The following is a 19,027-nucleotide window of genomic DNA, read 5'->3' as shown; positions in this document are numbered from 1 at the left end:
GCCACTGGCGCAAGGTCATTTGTTTTGTCGGGATCCGCGGCAGGATCGAAACTTGTAGTTTGGCCCCGGAGTCCTTGCTCTGAGCTCTGAGTGGAGAATCTTAGAAGAGACGCCCATTCCCCCTGTGACCCAGCAAGTCCACTGCCACCTACATCTTCTGGGGACGCTCTCATTCGTGTAATGGACAAGGAAGGATACGTACACAGGAATGTTGGTGATGGGGAAAACTGGGAACACTCTGAATTCCCATCAGTAAGGGGGAAGTGGATGCAAGCAACTGATGTTCAGCGCATCTGGTAGACTGAACCACGCTAGTCAAAAGGAACACATGAGGCCGTGTTCACACATTTCAAAGCATCCTCGTGACTGAACACAGTAATTTGGAGATCACTGGAGCTGGACACACATTTGTAAGTAGTCAAATGAAAATTTAAAACGGAACCAGTCCTATGTTGAGAGTGCACATAGGTGTCAGTACAAGTATGGTGAAAGTTCTGGAGCATGCACAACTAACACCTAACAGTGGTGGTGGTGGTTGGGGTGGGGCGCCAGTTGTCTCTCCAATTGCTCTACAGCTACCGGTTCCCAGCTTCTCTGAGCTGAGCAGTCCCAATATCTGGGGAGTGGTCCCTCCCTTGATTTCTGTGAGGTGCTCCAGTGTTAGAATTTCCCTTGCTTGCCACCCAACCCCTACTCCAGGAGCCCTGGATTCCTTCCATACTTTCCTTCCTCTCTTTCCCACTCTTAATGCTCTGTCTGGCCCTCGCCTCTCCTGCCTACATCCTACTCTGGCTGATCCTCAGGAGAGGCCTGAGGTACCTCAACACCTCTTGCCTGCGTAATCGCAAAGGCCAGGTTTTGCTGGGTCTGCACCTGAGAAGCCTACCGTGCTGGGAAAGGTTACAGAGCAGGGGGGATTGGGCGTACTCTAAATCTGCAGTCAGCCTCCTCAAGCATGCCCCCAATATCCCTACGTGTGTGTGTGGAAAACGCCCTCTCCCACTTCTCCCAGTGGCTCTTAAAGTCATGCTGCGCAATCTGGATGCTGTGCAAAATGGATCACGAAGGAGACAGCAGAATCTCCTCTACCCACCACCCTCTTCGGAAATGTTACCAATGGATTCAGTCGAAGACTCCGTTGGCCCTCTTGCCATTTCCGTTCCCTTCATCCTTCTCCCTCTCCCCCATAGACAGAATCCTAGCGCCTTTCCACACCTTCACCACTCTTTTCATCACTGGGGTTCTCCTACCTCCTCTTCTGTTGCATCCTAAAGGTCTCCAGTGGTGTCCATAATTGCTGCTAACTCCCTTCCTTCAACCTCACTAGGGTCCCATATTGGTTTTGACTTACTGTTCTGGCCTGGGCTGGGGACCAGTGTCAGAGGATCCACCTGGCCTTCCTGACCATGATAGTTTCTTGCCCCACAGACAGACCAATGTCCCAACGTGGGGGTTTTTGCTCCAACTGCCGAATGTATCAATCGTCAACTTGTGGACTAGAGAAGTGACCACTGCGTTGGCCCAGGGATCCAGTCGGCTTTCCATGACTGGATCTCTATCCCAACTCCTTTTATTACCAGGGTCTCCTAAGTCCCACTCTAGCCAAGCCTCATGGTGACACTTTGGGGCTCCAGTATCAATGTCACCTCGGACCCTGGGTCCAATAGTCCTAGAAATGTCTGGGTATTTCTCTTTCCCCAGTGCACTGTCACTTGAGAAATGGCAGTCATTCTCTGTAGGGAAGGCCGGTGGCATCATCATAGTATGTATATACTCATCACCTTGTTTCTTGACCCTTCCTCCTCAGGACTCCTCCACCTCTTGAGTCAGTGGGGCTGGTCTCAAAATTGGCTCAGGACCAGGAACTGAGCAAGAAATTGTAACTTTTTACTGGGACGACCACCCCCTTTCTCTTGCACCCTTGCCTTTGTCTGGCTGTAGCTGCCCCGAGGGAGCCAGGCTGTCTGAACCATCCTCTCAGCTCCCTGCCAGTCAAAGCACTCTTGACTGCCCCCCTGACCTTGCCGGTTGTTACAGGAAAGGTAGTCTCCTGAGGTCTCTTGATTGAGAGTTACTCTCTGCTCTCTATTACATCAGAATTCCATCACTCTCATGGATGGTAATGAGCTCGGGCCAGGACCACTTGCTGCCATCACCTGCATCGGCCTGCAGAGGGCAGCAACCGCTGAACTTTGGTGAATGGTGGGTCCACTGGGCCCTCTCATGGAACTTAATGGTTAGGCCATGTGACTGGCCTCACCTTTTCTATCCGTTCCAGCTCACCTGCATCATTCAGCCTTGTTGTTCCTTCCTCTACCCTCTGCTAGTCCAAGGCAGGCACTTCCACTTCTCAGTGCGGGCCACCACCTTCTTGGAGCTTTTGAGGGCCACTCTGGTGGTGAATCTATCTACTCCATCTCCTGGAGTCCCTGCCAGTGGGTTAAACCCCGTGGTATGAGAAAGTGCCCCTACTCAGCAAAACCTGATTATCCAGTCTTCTATTCCTGTCCTCTTGATCCAGCACCCTCAAAATCCAATCCTAGGGATATCCCCCTGCTCCTGCCAGTACAGACTGTCTATTTCTTGCAACTCCCTTGGTGTATAGTTTCTTTATGGAGAAAAGATCAGGGCTTCCACTGGGACGGGCACCTGTGGCTTTGGCAGGGAGCAGACTCTGCAGCATCTATCAGCACAGGGCACATGCTGGGTCTTGCTAGGGAAGGAAGGGCCACCCTGAAAGCCCTGAGACCTCAGGGGGCGGGGCCCTGGAACAAAGGAATCAAATGGTATATTAGAACACATCTATCTAGGGGCGCCTGGGTGGCTCAGTCGGTTGAGCGTCCGACTTCGGCTCGGGTCATGATCTCAAGGTTCGTGGGTTCGAGCCCCATGTCGGGCTCTGTGCTGACAGCTCAGAGCCTGGAGCCTGTTTCGGATTCTGTGTCTCCCTCTCTCTCTGACCCTCCCCTGTTCATGCTCTGTCTCTCTCTGTCTCAAAAATAAATAAACGTTAAAAAAATTAGTAAAAAAAAAGAAAGAACACATCTATCCAACACAGAAGACGGTAGCCACAGAGAAATGGAGGCACAAAAAGACATGAGAAATGTATAACACTCGTAGCAAAATAACATCTGCAAACCTACCCATATTATGAACGCATGAATCCCTTTAATCACAAGGTAGAGAGTGTCAATCCAGTAGAAGAAACGGATGGATTCAACTACCTGCTTTTTACAGGGGATATCCTTCCAATAATGGCATAAACCCGCTGAGAGTGAGAGCACAGTGGATGATAGTGTGCCATTGTGGCCATAATAACAAGAGACAAAGTTGACTTTTAAGACAGAGAGTGTTCCTAGAGACAAAAGTGGACATTTCGTAACGACAGAAGGATCCGCTGATGTGGGAGACATAACGATTTCAAACTTCTACGCACATAGGTATGGAGCCTCAAAATACCTACGACAGAACTTGACAAAGTTGATGGAAGAATTAGACCATGTAACGTTAATATCTGGAGGTTTTAATACTCTGTCTCATCCACTGATAGAAGGACTGGACAGAAAATTCACAAGGATACAGAAGACCTGAACAGCAGCCTCTGTTACCCTGAACAGCAGCCTCTGTTACCCTGAACTGACATCTATGAAACACTCTGTTCAACAACATTTGAATACACATTCTTTTCAAGTACACATAATCATTTTCAAAGATAGAACATACTGAGTGCCATGAAACTCATCTCGACAACTTGGAAGGGGTCTAGATTGTGCAAGGATTTAGCCCTCTGGTGGTATTATTATTATTATATTATAGGTGTGTGAGAGACCACGATACCACCTGAAAAACCCTTCAAGGAAAGTAATGCTCTTAGGAAACAGCCAGCTCTCAGGTGAGCAAGACAATTAGGGGGGAACATCTGGAGATGTTGAGGATATTGGGATTCTTTCTCATCACTCACCTGTCTTCACTCTCACCTGATGACTTTGCTTCCCATTTCCCTGAGAATATAGGGCAACCAGCAAAAACTTCCCTCCTTTCTCATAAGTGTTTTTCTCCAGTTGGCATCACTCGTATCAATGTACAGTCCTGTCCTTTCTCCCTCCTTAAAAAACTCTCTTCTAATCCCACCTTCCATTCGAGTTACCCCACATCTCTCTGCTCAGCCTTATAGAAAAACTCCTTCTAAAAAGTTGTGTGTACTCACTGTATCAAATTCCTGTCCTCCCATTCACACTTCCTCTCTTTTTCACATTTCACAAAGTGTTATTGAATGCTTATCACGTGCGAGGCACTGTTCCAAGCCCTGGAACACTACATACACTACAGTGAATGCGACTAAAGGAACATAGATTTCTGTCATAGACCTATCACCAGTATTTTCTAAATCTTCAAATGTCTTCATTCCTTTGTTCTTCAAGTGCACGTTCCCTAACCATGTTCCAGTCTTTATTGGTTACTCAGGGTGCTAGGGTGCTATATTGATCTAGAACATTCCCTTGCTAGGCCCCCAGTTGGGATCTGGTGCCTATTGGGACCCACTTTTTTTTTTTTTAGTGTACTACAATAATTCTGATAGGACACATCAGATAGGCACATGATTTCTTTTGAGACTTTGCGTGAGCAAAGTTTGCTTTTATGTCAGACTTAACTGATACCTCGATGTGTAAATCTGAGGCTGAAATTTCCCACCAAGGATTTTTCAGGCATTGATCCACTGTTTTTTTTAACTTCCAATGTCAATTTGGAGAAGCCTGCCATTATTTTGAATGCTTTATTTGTCCCAAGCCTTTTCAGGGATAAATTTGTGTATTCTTCACCACCACAGGATATAAAATAGCTTCATTATACATAAAGTCTCCCTCATTATGCTCTTTGTATTCACACTGTCTCCCCCATCCCAGACCTTTGATAACCAGGGATGTGTTTCCCATTCATATATTTTTACCTTTCCAGAATTGTATACAAACATAATGATACAATATGTAATTGTTTGAGTCTGGCTTCTTTCCTTCAGCATCATGCATCTGTGATTCACCCAAATTGTGCATATATTGATTTTACTTTCCTTTATATTGGCTACGTAGTGTTCCAGTGCATGGATGAAGCAGAGGTTGTTTTTCCATTCATCTCTTGAAGAACATCTTGATTTATTTAAGTTTGGGGTGATTATGTATAAGATTGCTATGTCCATTGTTGCCAATTTTTTTTGGTAAATGTAAAATTTCACTTTCTAGGGAAAACATCCATGAGTGGGATTGCTGGGTGTTATGGTCACTCCATGTTTACCTTTATAACAAACTGGCAAACTGCTTCACTGAGTGGCTGTACCATTTTGCATTCCCTGCATCAATAGCTGAGCTTTTCATTAACTTCAACTCCTCACCAGCACTTGGTTTTGTCAGTATGTTTTAATCCAGCTATTCTGATAGGTATGCAGTGGCATCTCATTGTGGTTTTAATTAGCATTTTCCTAATGGCTAATAACATGTTTTCATGTGCTCATCTGCTATTCTTATATCCTCTTTTGAAGTGTCTGTCAAGTGTTTTGCCCATTTCTTAATTAAGCTGTTCATTTTCTTATTGTTGCGTTTTACGAGTTCTTTGTGTATCTGGATCGTAGTTGGATATGTAATTGACAAATATTTCTAAGTACTCTTTTTTTTTTTTTTACTCTCTTTACAGGGTCTTTCTCAGAATAAAAGTTTTTAATTCTGATGGAGTCATTTTAACACTCGTTCCTTAATATTTCTGACATGTTTTTGATGTTATGTCTCAGAATTCTGCATGTATCCCAGGTCATGAAGAAACTTTCTTATGTTTTCTTTCATAGGTATTATAGCTTTATCTTTTATATTTACATATATGATCTATTTTGAGATAAGTTTTGTATAAGATGTGAGTTAGAGGCACATATTCTTTTTTCTTTGCACATGGATACCTAAAGAGTGCAATGCCACTTTTGAAAAGACTGTGCCTTATCCAGTGAATCTGTTTTGTACATTTGTCCAAATCAGTTGGTAGTATTTGTGCGGGTGCATTTCTGGAGCCTCTATTCTGTTCTATTGATTTATATGTCTATCTCCTCACTAATATCACATTGTCTTAAGTATTGTAGCATTATATTGAGTTTTTAAAAATTTTATTTATTATTTATTTTTTATTAGTTAACATACAATGCAATATTGGTTTCAGAAGTAGAATTCAGTGAATCATTACTTACATACAACACCCACTGCTCATCACAGCAAGTGCCCTCTTTCATACCCATCACCCACCTTGCCCATCTCCTACCCACCTCCCTCCATCAACCCTCAGTTTGTTCTCTATCATTAAGAGTCTCTTATGGTTTGTTTCCCTTTCTTCTCTTCCCCCCTCTTCCCCTATGTTCATCTGTTTTGTTTTCTAAATTCCATATATGAGTGAAATCGTATGATATTTGTGTTTCTCTGATTGACTTATTTTGCTGAGCATAATACATTCTAGCTCCATCTACGTCATTGCAAATGGCAAGATTTCATTCTTTTTGATGGCTGAGTAATATTCCATTTCATATATATACCACATCTTCTTTATGCAATCATCAGTTGATGGACATTTGGGTGCTCTCCATTGTTTGGCTATTGATAATGCTGCTATAAACATTGGGGTGCATGTACTCCTTCAATTCTGTGTTTTTGTAACCTTGGATGAATACCCAATAGTGCAATCGCTGGATCATAGTGTATAGTTCTATTTTTAGTTTTTTGAGGAACCTCCACACTGTTGTCCAGAGTGGCTACACCAGTTTGCATTCCCACCAGCAGTGTAAGAGGGTTTCCCTTTCTCTGCATCCCCTCCAACACTTGTTAATTTTAGCAGTTCTGACAGGCATGTGGTGGTATCTCATCGCAGTTTTGATATGTATTTCCCTGATGATGAGTGATGCTGAGCATCTCTTCATGTGTCTGTTAGCCATCTGGATGTCTTCTTCGGAAGAGTGTCTATTGTGTTGAGTTTGGTAAGTTCTTTATAGATTTTGGTTACTAACCCCTGATTAGATATGTCTTTGGCAAATATCTTCTCCCATTCTTCAGGCTGCCTTTTAGTTTTGTTGATTGTTTCCTTTGCTGTGCAGAAACTTTTTATCTTGAAAAAGTCCTGATAGTTCATGTTTGCTTTCATTTCCCTTGCCCTCAGTGATGTGTCTAATAAGAAGTTGCTCCGGCTGAGGTCAAAGGGGTTGCTGCCTGTGTTCTCCCCTAGGATTATGATGGTTTCCTGTCTTACATTTAGGTCTTTCATTCATTTTGAATTTATTTTTGTGTATCAAGTAATAAAGCGGTCCAGGTTCATTCTTCTGCATGTCGACATCTAGTTTTCCCAACACCATTTGTTGAAGAGACCCTCTTTTTTTCCATTGGATATTCTTTCCTGCTTTGTCGAAGATGAGTTGACCATGTAGTTGAGGGTACATTTCTGAGTTTCCTATTCTGTTCTGTTGATCTATGTGTCTGTTTTTGTGCCAGTACCATACTGTCTTGATGACTACAGCTGTGTAATATAGCTTGAAATCCAGAATCGTGGTGCCTCCAGTTTTGCTTTTCCTTTTCAGGATTGCTTTGGCTATTCGGGGTCTTTTCTGGTTCCATACAAATTTTAGGATTGTTTGATTTTGATAAGGATTGCATTAAATGGGTGGATTGCTTTGGGTAGTATACACATTTTATCAATGTCATTCCAATCCATGAGCACGGAATGCTTTTCCATTTCTTTGTGTCTTCTTTAATTTCTTTCATAAATCTTCTATCGTTTTCAGAGCACAGATCGTTTGCCTCTTTACTTAGGTTTATTTCTAGGTATCTTATTGTTTTTTTTTTTTAAATTTTTTTTCCAACGTTTATTTATTTTTAAGACAGAGAGAGACAGAGCATGAACGGGGGAGGGGCAGAGAGAGGGGGAGACACAGAATCGGAAGCAGGCCCCAGGCTCTGAGCCATCAGCCCAGAGCCCGACGCGGGGCTCGAACTCACGGACCGCGAGATCGTGACCTGGCTGAAGTCGGACGCCTAACCGACTGCGCCACCCAGGCGCCCCGGTATCTTATTGTTTTTAGTGCAATTGTAAGTGGGGTTGATTCTTTGATTTCTTTTTCTGCCGTGTAGAATTGTATTAATTTTTAAAAATTTTTAAATGTTTATTTATTTTTGGGAGAGAGAGACATAGCACAAGCAGGGGAGGGGCAGAGAGAGAAGAGACCCAGAATCAGAAACAGTCTCGAAGCTCCCAGCTGTTAGCACAGAGCCCGACGTGGGGCTTGATTTTGGGAATGGCGAGATCATGACCTGAGTTGAAGTCAGATGCTTAGCCGACTGAGCCACCCAGGCACCCACATCATATTAAATTTTAAAGGCAGGTAGAGTCATTCCTCCAACTCTATTCTTTTAAAAATTGTTTTTAGTGATTATAGATACTTTGCTTTTATATATAAATTTTGGAATCACTTTGTCCATATATACAAAAAACCTCTTGCTGGTATTTTTATTATATTACATGAAACTTAAATAGATTAGTTTTAATAAAACTGGTATCTTTACTATGTTGGGTATTCCCATCCATTAGTATGGTTTGTCTCTTCATTTAATTATTTCTTGGGTTTCTTTCACTGGCACTTTGTGGCTTTCAGCATGTAGATCTTGTGTATACTTTGTTAGGTTCATTACTAAATATTTCATGCTTTGGAAATATTGCAAATTTTATTGGTTTTTAAACTTTTGGTTTCCATTTGTACATTTATTGTAGACAGAAATACAATGGATTTTTGTGTATTCATGTTGTAGCCTGTGATCCTACTAACCTCATTTGTTAGTTATAGGAATCTTTTTCTAGATTTCATGGGATTTTCTATAGTGGATAATCATGTTGTCCATGAATATGGGCAGTTTTATTTCTTCCTTTCCCACTGGAATGTCTTTTATTTATTTTTCTGGAATTATTATACTAGCTAGGATTTTCAGTATGATGTGGAATAGGAATGGTAAGTATGGACATCCTTGCCTTGTTTCAGATCTTAAGGGGAAGCCATTCACTTTTTTTAGTATCAAGTATGTTAGCTGTAGGTTTTATGTAGATGCCCTTTATTAGGTTGAGGAACTCCCTTTCTATTCATACTTTGTTGAGTTTTCATCTTGAATAGATGTCAAAAGCTTTTTCTTAATGAATTTTCATGATAATGTGGCTTTTCCTTTATAAGCAATTAATATAATGGCTTTAATCAGTTGTTTTTACAAACATTGAGCCAGCCTTGTATTCCTGGAATAAACACCACTTGTTTGAGATATATTTTTCTTTGTATATATTGGTGGAATCAATTTGCTAATATTTTGTTGAGGATTATTGTGTCTATGTTCATGAAACTGTTCACCTGAAGTTTCTTGCTTGCTTTCTTTTCTTTTTTCTTTGTCTTTGGTTTTGATTAGGGTAATTAATGTTGGCCTCAAGAAAGGTGTTGGAAACTGTTCTCTCCTGCTCTATTTTTGGAAAGAGGTTTTGTAAAATTGATGTTAATTCTTTAAATGTATGGCAGAATTCACCAGTGAAACCATCTGGGCCTGTGGTTTTCTTTTTTGGAAGGAATTTCACTATGAATGCAATTTATTTATAGGAGTATCCAAATTACTATTTGATAGCGGATAATTTTGGTAATTTGAGGTTTTCGAGATATTGGTCTCATTCCTCTAAGTTGTTTAATTTACGTGCATTGGCTTATCCAGCCATAGTATCATTTTTTTCCTATTTGACCAATATCAATATATTTTCTGTATTCCTGAAGTTTGGAAATATTTGATTTGGTGATTTTTTTTATGAGGTGCATTTTGTTGTATATTCAGTATACCTTTTCAGCCTGAAGATGTGTGTCCTTCAATTCCAGAACTTTTCTACTTAGTCAATCTGAGCTGCTATAACAGAATACCATAGACTGGGTGGCTTATTAATGGCAGAAATGTATTTCTCACAGTTCTGGAGGCTGGAATGTCCAAGATCAAGGTACCAGCATTTTTGGTAACTAGTAAGGGCCCATTTCCTGTTTCACAGTTAAAGTCTTCTGAGGAGGAACCAAGATGGCGGAAGAGCATGGAAGATTTTTGTGTGTCTCACGTCCATGAAATACAGCCAGACCAACACTAAACCATCCTACACACCTAGAAAACTGACTGGAGGATTAACACAACAATCTGCACAACCTGAACCACAGAATTCAGCAGGTATGCGGCATGGAGAAGTGAACTTGGGGAGCGAGAAGGCGCAGGAAGGGAGGTGCTTTTGCAAGTGGAGGGAGGATGGAGACGGGGGGGGCGGGGAGGAGAATACAGGAAAAGCACCCCTCCCCAAAAGCCTCTGGAGAGAAAGTGGACAATTGGAAACAGCTGCAGGGACTAAACTAAAAAGAGAGAAAGGAGAAAGGAGAGGGTTTAAATTCCATTAAGACTGTAAACAAGGGGAGTGCAGTCTGCAACTCTGCAGCTCAATACCTGGCGGTGCTCTGGTGGGAAGGGCAAATCCCCAGGAAAAGAGTGGGGTTGGGGAGGATCTCGGGCCACTGCTGGAAGGACATTTGGTAGAGACTGTTGAAGCCACCTAGTCCCAGCAGACCTCAGAAAATGGCCACATTTGCTGGTGCTGGAACAAGGTTGTTAAGGGTGAAGCCTGGTGCCAGATGTGTGTTGTGATCTTCCGTAATCCCTGAAACGCTGCTGCTACACTATCTCGCGAACTTTTTCTGGGGCAGGCTGGCACCTGGCCGTAGTCTCGGGGCACTAGCAGCAGCAAGGTCCAGCAAGCGTTCCTGGGTGCAGCCGGCATTTGGCCATTGTTCATTCGGCCATTGCTCTGTGAGACCCTCCCGTAGAAGGGTGGAACGGGTCAAAGCCACAGTCCTTCAGAAGTAAAGGGTCAGGGAAAACAGCCGCATCTGAGACAAAACTCAGGAGAGAGGTACTGCCAGGGGCCTGGTCACAGAGAGTGAAAAAGCAGGAAGTGGACGAGAGCTGAAGACAGAGGACGGGTGCACAATTGCTGATCTGAGAGAACAGATGGGGTAGCTGGGTGGCACTATTTTCACCACTCCTGCGCATGTGCATATGCACCTACGAGCACCACAACACTCCACCTCAGTAGGCTAGCAGCGACATCTAGTGGAGAGCAGAGCCATTACACTGAGCCCTGCCCAACTGGGCCAACCTCACTCTTCAAGAACACAAGTCTCACCGCTGGCTTACTTTATGGACTATAAAGCTCTACATAGACTGACTTCTAGGGGAAAATGAAGTAATTTCAGTCTTACTTCAGTCTGTTAGCAGGTCTATTCAATTTTCTTTCTTTCTTTTTCTTTTCTCTTTTACACTTCTTTTTCTTGAATACAGAAAGAGAAAAAATTCATTTTTATTTTCAATTTTTATTAAAAATATTTTTCTTTAATTTTTATTACTATATGTTTTACTTTTGTGTAAATTTTTTCAAATTATATTTTACTTCCATCATTTTATTTTAGTCTACTTCAGTGTATTCACCTTTTCAAATTTTCAAACGATTTTTTTTCTTTTTTCTTTTTCTTTTTTTCCTCTTTTTCTTTTTTCTTTTTCTTGAATGCAGAAAGAGAAAAACTTCATTTTTACCTTCAAATTCTATTAAAAATATTTTTCTTTAATTTTTTACTATATTTTTTGCTTTTATGTAAGTTTTTTCCAATTCTATTTCACTTCCATCATTTTATTTTTGTCTACTACAGTGTGTTCACTTTTTCAAATTTTCAAATGATTTCCTTTTTTTGTTTTTTGTTTTTTCTCTTTTTCATTTCTTTTCTTTTTATTGAATATAGAAAAAGAAAAAATTCATTTTTATTTTTAATTTTTCATAAAAATATTTTTCTTTAATTTTTTCTACTATATTCTTTACTTCTGTGTACATTTTTTCAAATTCTATCTCCATCATCTCATTTTAGTCTACTTCAGTGTATTCATTTTTTCAAATTCTCAAATGATTTCCTTTTTTTTTTTCCCCCCCCTTTTTTTCCTCTAATCTGTCAAACCACTTTCAACACCCAGACCAAAACACACCTAGTATCTAGCATCATTTATTCTATTTGTGTGTGTGTTTTTAATTTTAATATTTTTTAATTTTAATATTTTTAATTTTAATTTTAATTTTTCTACCTCATTAATTCCTTTTCTCCCTTCAAAATGACAAAACAAAGGAATTCACCCCAAAAGAAAGAGCACAAAGAAACGACAGCCAGGGATTTAACCAACACAGATACAAGCAAGATGTCTGAACCAGAATTTAGAATCACGATAATAAGAATACTAGCTGGAGTCAAAAATAGATTAGAATCCCTTTCTGCAGAGATAAAAGAAGTAAAAACTAGCCAGAATGAAATTAAAAATGCTATAACTGAGCTGCAATCACGGATGGATGCAGCAGCAGCAAGGATGGATGAGGCAGAACAGAGAATCAGCGATATAGAGGACAAACTTATAGAGAATAATGGAGCAGAAAAAAAGAGGGAGATTAAGGCAAAAGAGCACAATTTAAGAATTAGAGAAATCAGTGACTCATTAAAAAGGAATAACATCAGAATCATAGGGGTCCCAGAAGGGGAAGAGAGAGAAATAGGTAGAAGGGTTATGTGAGCAAATCATAGAGGAAAACTTTCCTAACTTGGGGAAAGACACAGACATCAAAATCCAGGAAGCACAGAGGACCCCCATTACATTCAACAAAACCCGACCATCAACAAGGCATATCATAGTCAAATTCACAAAATACTCAGGCAAAGAGAGAACCATGAAAGCAGTAAGGGAAAAAAAGTCCCTAACCTACAAGGGAAGACAGATCAGGTTTGCAGCAGACCTATCCACAGAAACCTGGCAGGCCAGAAAGGAGTGGCTGGAGGGGTAGGCAAACTATAGCCCGCAGTCTAAATATGGCCTGGTGTCAGTTTTTGTATGGTCTTTCTATTAAGGATGGTGTTTACATTTTTATATGGTTGGAAAAAATTACAAGAAGAATAGTATTTTGTGAAATATCTGTCTTAGTGTCCATAAATAAAGTGTTATTAAAGCCACCCTCATTCATTAATATATTGTCTATGGATGTGTTCATGCCACAATCACAGAACGGAGTAGTTGAAACTACATATGGCCTGCAAAGTCTAAATTATTTACTACTGGGCCCTTTACATAAAAAAAGTATCTAGCCCTTGCTCTGTAGCCATGCTGTCTGCTAATACTTTTTGTAATTTTTTTTAATGTTTATTCATCTTTTGAGAGGGGGAGAGAGAGAGAGAGAGGGAGAGAGAGCACAAGTGGGGGAGGGGCAGAGAGAGAGGGAGAGAGAGAGAATCCCAAGCAGGCTCCATGCAGTCAGCATGGAGCCCAATGTGGGACTCAAACTCACCAACCATGAGATTATGACCTGAGCTGAAGTCGGACGCTTAACCAAGCCACCCAGGTGCCCCTGTCTGCTAATACTTTTTGTGATGATGGAAATGTTCTGTGTCTATATGGTACAACTTGATAGCCACTAACCACGTGAGGCTATTGAACACTTGAAATGTAGCTAATGTTACTGAGGAACTGGTGAATTTTAAATTCTATTTTCATTAATTTAAATTTAAGGAGCTACATGTGGCTAGTGGCTACTATATCAGACACTGCAGCTCTAAAATGTTCTATTGTATGAACATGCCATAATTTAATTTGCCCATTTTACTGTTGATGGGCAATTGGGTTGTTTCCAGTTTGTAAGTATCGTAAATGAGACTCTTATAACTCTTCTTGCCCATATCTTTGTTTCCCCATATCTGTGACTTTTTGTGCATATGACACTCTGATGTAACTGGAATAGCATGTGAAAATTCCACTACTTCTACATCCTCACCAACTAGGCAGTGTCAGTCGGCTTTTTTTTTTTTTTTTTTTTTTTTTTTTTTTTTTTTTTTTGCTATTCTGGTGGATATAGATATAGAGCTGTATCATGTTGGGGTTTACATTTGCATTTTATGGTTCCTAATGAGGCTGAGAGCTTTTTCATATATTGATGATTTCCATGCCAGGACCTAGAACACTTTGATTCTGTGTACCACCCCTCCTGACTTGCATGCTAGTGTTATGTATTTCAACTTTATTCATATATTTACACTGCCTAAGACATTAGTAGTAGTAGTAGTCTATTTTATTTCTCTCCTCCTCTCCTTATTTACTCTTTTTCATTTTCTTCATTCCTGAATCTGACCTCTTATCTAGGATCATTTTCCTTATGCCTAAAGAAAAACCTTTAGCATTTCCTTTAGTGCTGGTCTACTTATGGTGAATTCTCTCAGGTTTTGCCTGTCTGAATATGTTGACATTCAACTTAATTGTTTAAGGGTGTTCTTTCTGGGTATAGAATTATAGGTTGGCATTTATTGTCTTTCAGCACTTTGACAGTATTATTCCACTCTCTTCTGGATTGTATTTTTTTCTGAGAATTCAGATATTACTTTAATTATTTCTGCTTTGAAGTTATACTCTTTTTCTCTGGATTTTTTTTAAACTAAAAAATTTAACATCTGTTAAAATATACAAATCATAAAATTTACTATCTGAACAATTTTTAAGTATACAGTTAAGTAGTGTTAAGCACATTCACATTGTGCAATCAATATCCAGAACTGTTTTTATTTTGAAAACTGAATGTCTGTATGTATTAAACATTTCCCCTCATTCCCTGGCAAGCAACCTTCTATTTTCTGTGTCTATGAATTTGGCTATTCTCAGTACCCCATAGTGTAATCATGCAGTAGTTGTCTTGTTTTGACTGGCTTATTTCACTCAACATAATGTCCTCAAGGTTTAACCATGGTGTCACATGTGTCAGAATCCTCTTCCTTTTTAAGGCTGAATAATATTCCATTGTATGGAAATACAGTATTTTTTAATACATTTATCCATCAATGAATACTTGTGTTGCTTCTAACTTTTGGCAATTGTGATTAATGCTGCTACAAACATAGTTTTATAAATATCTCTTTGAGTGGCACCTGGGTGGCTCAGTTGGTTGAGTGTCTGACTTCAACTAGGTCATAATCTCATACTTCCTGGGTTTGAGCCACACGTCGGGCTTTGTGCTGACAGCTCGGAACCTGGAGCCTGCTCAAATTCTGTGTCTCCCTCTCTCTGCCCCTCCCCCCTCACGTTCTGTCTCTCTCTCTCTCAAAAAATAAATAAAGTATAAAATAAATAAATAAATAAATAAATATCTCTTTGAGACCCTGCTTTCAATTGTGTTGGGGTTATACCCAGAAGTGGAATTGTTGGATCATATGGTACTTCTATTTTTAATGTTTTGAAAAACTACCATACTGTTTCTCTGTATGTTTTTAGGAATTTCTCTTTTTCATCTTTTTTATTTCTAGCAGTTTCATTATAAAGTGCCTAGATTTGTTTTTCTTTTGATTTATATTGCTTGAACTCTAGGGATTTTTGAACTTATGTTGGATATCTTTTCTCAATTTTAGAAATTTATTTCTATAAACACTGCTTCTACCCCATCATTTCTCCTTTTGGGAATCCAATTACACATATGTTAGACTTTCTCACTGTATCCCTTTGTCTTTTACAATTTCTTCTGTGTCTTCCATATTTATGTCCCTTTGAGTTTCATTCTGGATATTTTTCTATCTTTGAGTTTAATGATTCTTTCCAATGCTGTATAAGATTCTCAAACTTGTCATTTATTTCTTGGATGTATTAATCATACAAAAATATTTTTGCTTTTTGGAAACATGTTTATGATACGGTGTTGAATTAAAAAATGTGCTTTACAAAACCTTTTTTTTAGAGATTAAAAAACCTTATAACACACTGCTAACATCATATTCATGGTGAAACACTAGAAGCTTTCCCCCTAAGATCAAGAACAAGATAAGAATGCCCACTTTAACCACTGCTATTTAACTTCATATTGTAAATTCTAGCCAGAATAATTAGGTGGAAGAAAAAATAAAAAATATACAAATTGGAAAAGAAGAAGTACAATTTTCTCTATTCCCAGATGACATGATGCTATATAAAGAAAATCACAAAGAATCTATTTAAAGCTGCTAGAGCTAATAAATTCAGGAAAGATACAAGACATAAAATAAACAATCAAAAACCAGTTGTGTTTCTCACTGAAAACTATAGAAAGCTTATGAAAGAAATTGAAGAAGACACAAAAAAATGGAAAAATATTCCATGCTCTTGGAGTGGAAGAACAAATATTGTTAAAATGTCATACTAACAAAAGCAATCTACATATTCGATGCAATCCCTATCAAAATGACACCAGCATTCTTCACAGAGCTAGAACAAACAATGCTAAACGTTGTATGGAACCAGAAAAGACCCCAAATAGCCAAAGCAATCTTGAAAAGGAAAACCAAAGCTGGAGGCATTCCAATCTCAGACAGCAAGATATATTACAAAGCTGTAATCATCAAGAAAGTATGGTACTGGCACAAAAACAGACACTTAGATCAATGGAACAGAACAGAAAACCCAGAAATGGACCAAAAAACATATGTCCAACTAATCTTTGAGAAATAAGGAAAGAATATCCAATGGAATAAAGACAGTCTGTTCAGCAAATGGTGCTGGGAAACCTGGACAATGACATGCATAAAAATGAACCTAGTCCACTTTCTTACACCATACACAAAAATAAACTCAAAGTGGATGAAACACCTAAACATAAGACAAGAAGACTTCAAAATCCTAGAGAAGAAAGTAGGCAAAAACCTCTTTGAACTCAGCCACAGCAACTTCTTACTCAACACGTCTCCAGAGGCAAGGGAAAAAAAGCAAAAATGAACTATTGGGACCTCATCAAAATAAAAAGCTTCTGCACAGCGAAGGAAACAATCAGCAAAACTAAAAGGCAACCAACAGAATGGGAGAAGATATTTACAAATGACATATCAGATAAAGGGTTAGTTTCCAAAATCTATAAAGAACCTATGAAACTCAACACCCAAAAAACAAATAATCCAGTGAAAAAATGGGCAAAAGACATGAATAGACACTTCTCCAAAGAAGACATCCAGATGGCCAACTGACACATAAAACAATGCTCAACATCACTCATCATCAGGGAAAGACAAATCAAAACCACAATGAGATACCACCCCACACCTGTCAGAATGGCTAACATTAACAACTCAGGCAACAACAGATATTGGCAAGGATGTGGAGAAAGAGGATCTCTTTTGCACTGCTGGTGGGAATGCAAACTGGTATAGTCACTCTAGAAAACAGTATGGAGGTTCCTCAAAATATTAAAAATAGAACTACCCTATGACCCAGTAATTGCACTACTAGGTATTTATCCAGGGGATACAGATGTGCTGCTTTGAAGGGGCACATGCACCCCAATGTTTATAGCAGCACTATTGACACTAGCCAAAGTATGGAAAGAGCCCAGATGTTAATCGATGGGTGAATGGATAAAGAATACACACACACACACACACACACACACACACACACACACACACACACAATGGAGTATTACTTGGCAATCAAAAAGAATAAAATCTTGCCATTTGCAATTACATGGATGGAACTAGAGGGAATTATGCTAAGCGAAATTAGTCAGTCAGAGAAAGTCAGTCAGTCATATCATGTGACTTCATTCATATGAGGAATTTAAGATACAAAACAGATGAACATAAGGGAAGGGAAGCAAAAATAATATAAAAACAGGTCGGGGGACAAAACAGAAGAGACTCTTAAATATAGAGAACAAACAGAAGGTTGCTGGAGGGGTTGTGGGAGGGGGGAGATGGGCTAAATGGGTAAGGGGCATTAAGGAATCTACTCCTGAAATCATTGTTGCACTATATGCTAACTAACTTGGATGTAAATTTAAAAATTAATTGATTTATAAAACAAACAAACAAACAAACAAAAGTTGTGTTTCTATACCAGCAATGAAAAATCCAAAAGAGAAATTAAGAAAACAATTCCATTTATAATAGCATGCAATAGAATAAAATATCTGGGAACAACTTAACAAGGGAGGTTAAATACTTATACACTGAAAACTATAAAATATTCCTGAAATAAATTATGACCCAAAGAAATGGAAACACATCCCATGTTCATGGATTAGCAGACTTAATATTGTTAAGATGCCAGTATGACCTAAAGCATCTGCAGATTGAATGCAATCTTTATCAAAATGGATTTTAAAAAATGCTATAAAAAATGACTTTTGTAGAAATGTAGAAATGGAAAAGCCAATCCTCAAATTCATATGGAATTGCAAAGGACTCCAAATAACCAAAACAATCTTTAAAAGGAAATAAAGTTGGACGACTCAGCTTCTCATTCCAAAGTTTATTACAAAGCTATAGTAATTAAAGCAATGTAATCCTGGCATAAAGATAGATATATAGATACTTACCTGGCAGGGGAGATACCAATATCACGAAAGGGGTTTTCCCAGGGCGAGGCTTATCCATTGTACTCTGGATGTGCTGACCCCAGCGATTTCCCCAAATGTGGGAAACTGGACTACATAATTTGTGGTAGTGGGTGACTGCGTTTGCACTTTCCCCTAAAAAAAAAAAAAAAAGATAGACATATAGACAAATAGAATTGAGAGTACAGATATAAACTGAAATACCTATGATCAATTGATTTTCAACAAGGGGGTAAAGACTGTTCAATGGGAGAAAGAAGACTCTTTAACAGATGGCAATGGGAAAACTAGATATTTAGATGCAAAATAATGAAGATTGACCTCATACCATTTACAAAAATTAACTCCAGATGGATCAAAGACCTAAAGTAAGTGCTAAACTGTAAAACTCTTAGAGGAAAAGATAACAATCAACTTTCATGGTCTTAGATTTGGCAATGTATTCTTAGATATGGCATCAAAAACTTGGACAACAAAAGGAAAAATAAACTGGACTTGACCAAAATTAAAATTCTTGAGCATCAAAGAACATTATTTTAAAAAGTGA

General features: G+C 39.2%; 2 non-coding genes across 2 annotated transcripts; both read left to right on the top strand.

Moving 5' to 3' along the window:
• Positions 1-2,814: 2,814 nt before the first annotated feature.
• On the top strand, positions 2,815-2,899 carry TRNAR-UCG (transfer RNA arginine (anticodon UCG)). The gene has a single exon. It is a non-coding gene; the product is annotated as a tRNA-Arg (tRNA).
• A 15,555-nt stretch (positions 2,900-18,454) lies between these two features.
• On the top strand, positions 18,455-18,618 carry LOC124521623 (U1 spliceosomal RNA). The gene has a single exon (XR_006964574.1). It is a non-coding gene; the product is annotated as a U1 spliceosomal RNA (small nuclear RNA).
• Positions 18,619-19,027: the final 409 nt, after the last annotated feature.

The sequence above is a fragment of the Lynx rufus genome, unplaced genomic scaffold (genome assembly GCF_022079265.1).
Source record: "Lynx rufus isolate CCGP_SWC_20201006 ecotype Redwood Valley unplaced genomic scaffold, mLynRuf1.p SCAF_30, whole genome shotgun sequence".
NCBI classification, from domain to species: domain Eukaryota; kingdom Metazoa; phylum Chordata; class Mammalia; order Carnivora; family Felidae; genus Lynx; species Lynx rufus.
Note: the sequence above shows the minus strand (reverse complement) of the source record. Positions and strands in the feature narration are given on the sequence as shown.